The sequence below is a fragment of the Curcuma longa genome, chromosome 9 (assembly GCF_044706935.1).
Source record: "Curcuma longa cultivar G26 ecotype Majalengka, Jawa Barat chromosome 9, ITB_CL_G26_1.1, whole genome shotgun sequence".
Lineage (NCBI taxonomy): Eukaryota > Viridiplantae > Streptophyta > Magnoliopsida > Zingiberales > Zingiberaceae > Curcuma > Curcuma longa.
The window spans coordinates 2,799,478-2,803,711 of record NC_133869.1 but is presented as its reverse complement, the minus strand read 5'-3'; positions in this window follow the sequence as shown (position 1 = coordinate 2,803,711).

Below are 4,234 nucleotides of genomic sequence, written 5' to 3'. Positions count from 1 at the left end.
CAGTTTCATCATTATTTACTAATAAAAATCCTTTGTCTTTTCATTGTGAAGTGTGTTAACTAGCTAAGCATACTTGCATCCATTTTTCTCCTAAACAATATAAATCATCTACCCTATTTTCATTAATTCATAGTGATATTTGAGGCCCCTCACAAATTCACACATCTCATGGGAAAAGATGATTTATTTCATTTATTGATGATCATATACGAGTAACTTGGGTTTATCTTCTTAATGACAAATTTGAAACTAATAACATCTTCAAAACCTTCCACAAAATGATTCAGATCTAATTTCAAATCAATATCCAAATTCTTAAAACTGATAATGATAAAGAATATTTCAATGTCATTTTAGATGACTATTTATTGAAAAATAAAATTATTCATCAAAGTTCATGCGTTGATACTCTCCAACAAAATGAAGTTTCTGAACATAAAAATCGTCATTTATTGTAGGTATCTGGTGCCCTTATGTTCACTATGCATGTTCTAAAATATTTATGGGGATGCAATCCTCACAACTACGTATCTTATCAATCGTCTCTCTAGTCGCTCCATCAATTTTGCCACACCTGTCTCTTCTCATCCAAACATATCCATAAATTTTCAGCTTCAATAATTTAGCTTTAAAGACATTTGGATGTATGCGCATGTTCATGACTATAAGCGCAACAAACTTGATCCTTGAGTTCTTAAAATTATTTTTGTTGGGTATTCTCCTAACTCAAAAGGGTTATCATTGTTATTGTCCACATAAGGAAAACATATGTTACTTGTGATGTCACCTCTTTTGAAGGTATCCCTTATATCTCTTAGGCGTCTAAAAATTAGACGAAGTGGAGAACCAGAACACCCCACGGCTTGGCCGTAGCATCTTCCACAGCTGTCATGACGGCTGTGATGACGGTTGTGGTGACGACCATGCTCTTAAGAATACGCCACGGCTTGATCGCATTCCATGGCTATAGTGATGGTCGTGCTGTCTAGAATGTGCTACGACTTGATCGTGACACGTTCCAAGGTCGCGGGGCATCCTCAAAGGATGATGAAGATGCTCTTCTTGTGCTTAGTGTTAATTTGGATACCACACCTATCTCCATGTTTGATCCTATTCAAGTCGACCCTTACACTAGTGAAACAGGGGGAGTATCAAGTCAAAAACAGAATATTGATTCAAGGAGGAAAAATTCTCAAGCTAATTAAGAAATTGTGAATTCTAGCCACAATCAAGAAGATGAACCAATAATACAAACCTATAACGAGTCAGGTACATTTCTTGATCTTGATATACCAATTGCACTCAGAAAGGGTGTCTAATCTTGTACTAAACATCCAATTTCGAACTTTTATCTCCTATTCTAATTTATCCTCCACATTTGGTGCTTTTACTTCAAAATTGTTTAGTGAATTGATTCCCAGATCTATTATAGAGGCACTAGCTATTCCTGAGTGTAAGACTACTATTTTTGAGGAAATACATGCTCTTAAATAAATAATACCCGAAATTTGGTGGAATTACCACAAGGAAAAAGTATCGTTGATTGTAAATGAGTTTTCATAATTAAGCACAAAGCTAATGGTTTAATTGAAAGACACAAGGCTCGTCTGGTGGCCAAAGACTTTACTCAAACCTCTGAGATTGATTACACTGAGACTTTTGCTCATGCTGCCAAACTTAATACTATCAAAATTCTTCTATCGTTGCGAGCTAATTGAGATTGGCTATTACATCAACTTGATATAAAAAATGTCTTTCTCAATAGAGAGCTAAAGAGGAGGTTTATATGAATCAACTTCCAAGATTTGAAGAAAATTTAGATGGTAAGACTGTATGCAAGATCAACAAATCTCTCTATGAGTTAAAACAATTACGTCGTGTGTGGTTCGATCGATTCTCTAAAGTGATCAAAAACTTTGGATATATTCAAGGATAAGCAGATTATACACTATCTGTGAAACACTCTGACGAAGGAAAGATTACCATTTTTATAGTGTACGTTGATGATATCATCAGGAATGATAATATAGAATTAGAAGAAATCAAGAAAATCATGGCATGAGAATTTGAAGTCAAAGATCTTGGAACACCGAAATATTTTTTAGATGGAGTTTGCTCAAAATAAAAAGGGTATTTCAATCTCAAAGGAAAGATTTGTTGAAGGAAACTAGCATATTGGGATGCAAGTCAAGTAACACGCCAATTGAATTGGGGAATAAGGAGAAAATGTTTGAAGAAAAATCGGTTGACAAAGGTAGTTATCAACGTTTTGTTGGAAAACTCATCTATCTCTCACATGCACACCCAGATATTGCCTTTGCTGTTAGCCTAGTAAGTCAATATATGTATTCACCATGTCAAGGTAATCTGAATATAGTATATAGAATTTTGAGATACCTGAAACAAATTCCTAAGAAGTGCTTATTCTTTACAAAGATCGAGGAGGATGGAAGAGTGTGTGTGCATACATTAATGCAGATTAAGCATGATCAATTGATGATAGAAAGTCAGTTTTTAGGTATTGCACAATAGCATGAGGGAATTTAGTGACGTGGTGCAGCAAAACATAATCTGTGGTTGCAAGAAGTACTGCTGAAGTGGAATACAGAGCTATGACTCATGGAATTTGTGAACTCATTTGGATTAAAAGAGTGATGAAATACCTAAAAATTCAGTTTGAAGATACTATGCTATTCCATTGTGATAATAAGTCAACCATCAGTATAATTCACAACCTTGTTCATCACGACCAGACTAAACATGTAGGGGTTGATTGCCATTTTATTAGAAAAAAAAAGGTGGATGAAGATATTATCAGTATTGAATATATTTCTACATCTTACCAACTAGCTTATCTTCTTACAAAATGATTATCTGAACAAGTTCATAAAGTTCTTGAAGGCAAGCTTGACCGTATCAATATTTATAGCCAAACTTAAGGGGGAGTGTAGGAAATAATTAAATACTTTATCTTTCCTTGTATAGAGCTAATCATGGGTGTAATAGGATATAATCAATTAGAGTGATTTGATAGAATAATTTATTTTAAGTAGAATAGTTTTCTTTCTTTATTTATTTATTCTCATTGTAATTATAAAAGGAGGTCTTTGGTTCATTAATAAATATAAGTGAGAGATCTTCTTTTTACCTTAGTTTATACATCTCACGAGATAATATCAAAAATTGAACTCAACATTTAATGTCTCAAATATAACTCAATAGTAATTATCTTTAACAATCAAATATTATTAATTAATATATTTTATATTTAAAAAAATATCGAAATCGTATTTGCAAGGTACGATACGGTACCATACCACATTGTTCCGGTGTAAACTGAAACTTCAACATGACCTCGAAATTATAAACCTTGAATGTTATTGTTAGAGTATTTAGGGATATTCCTATATAAAAATATATATTTTTATATAGAATAGGTCTACTAGAATAGGTCCCTATATTGATGTATAAATAGGGCCTTGTTCCTTGTAATAAAATAAGAAATCCATTGTATTATTTTACATGGTATCAGAGCGAGGTTAAGTTTTTAGGGTTTCTCTTTTTTTCCTCTTTTCCTCCACCGCGCGCGCGTCTCTACAACCCGTTGCAAGCCTTTCTCTTCCGCGGAGAAACCCTAGTCCAGACCAGCCGCGTTCCAGCACGAACTGCGCTTCCATCGCGCGCGAGAACCCCACTCCTTCCGAGTGCGGGGCGCCGTCCCCGACTTCTCCGTCCGTGCGAGTGTCGCTAGCGACATGGAGGAGACAAAACAGAGCCGGAACAGGGGAGGCTTCCGCTGCTCATCTCTGCTCGCCGTCTGCCGGAGAAGCCGATCGCCGGTCGAGGGAAAAGGAAGATAGAAGGTGCTTGGCTCTTCCGCGTTGATCGTGTGCAGCGCGATCCCGCTTCCTCCGCCGCACGCGAATAGGGCTTCTTCTCCATCGCGTGTCGCACTTCTGACACCAGAACAGGACCTCCACCAGAACATCGCCGGCAGCAACTTCTTCGAGAGCCTTCCTCTCCCGTGAGCAGGCGCTCGCAAGCACAGGAAGCATCCATGGCGTCAACAGAAGCTTGGGCTAGGGGCTGATCGAAGCCACCCTTCGTCCTCGCCTCCCTCTTCGACTCAGACGAGCTCCTTCTCTTGGGTTGAGTACCTTGGCGTATTGCTGGGCATGGGCGAAGATTAGTTTCCGGGTCTCGCAGCACTTCTTCTTCTTGGCAGCAAGCCCTT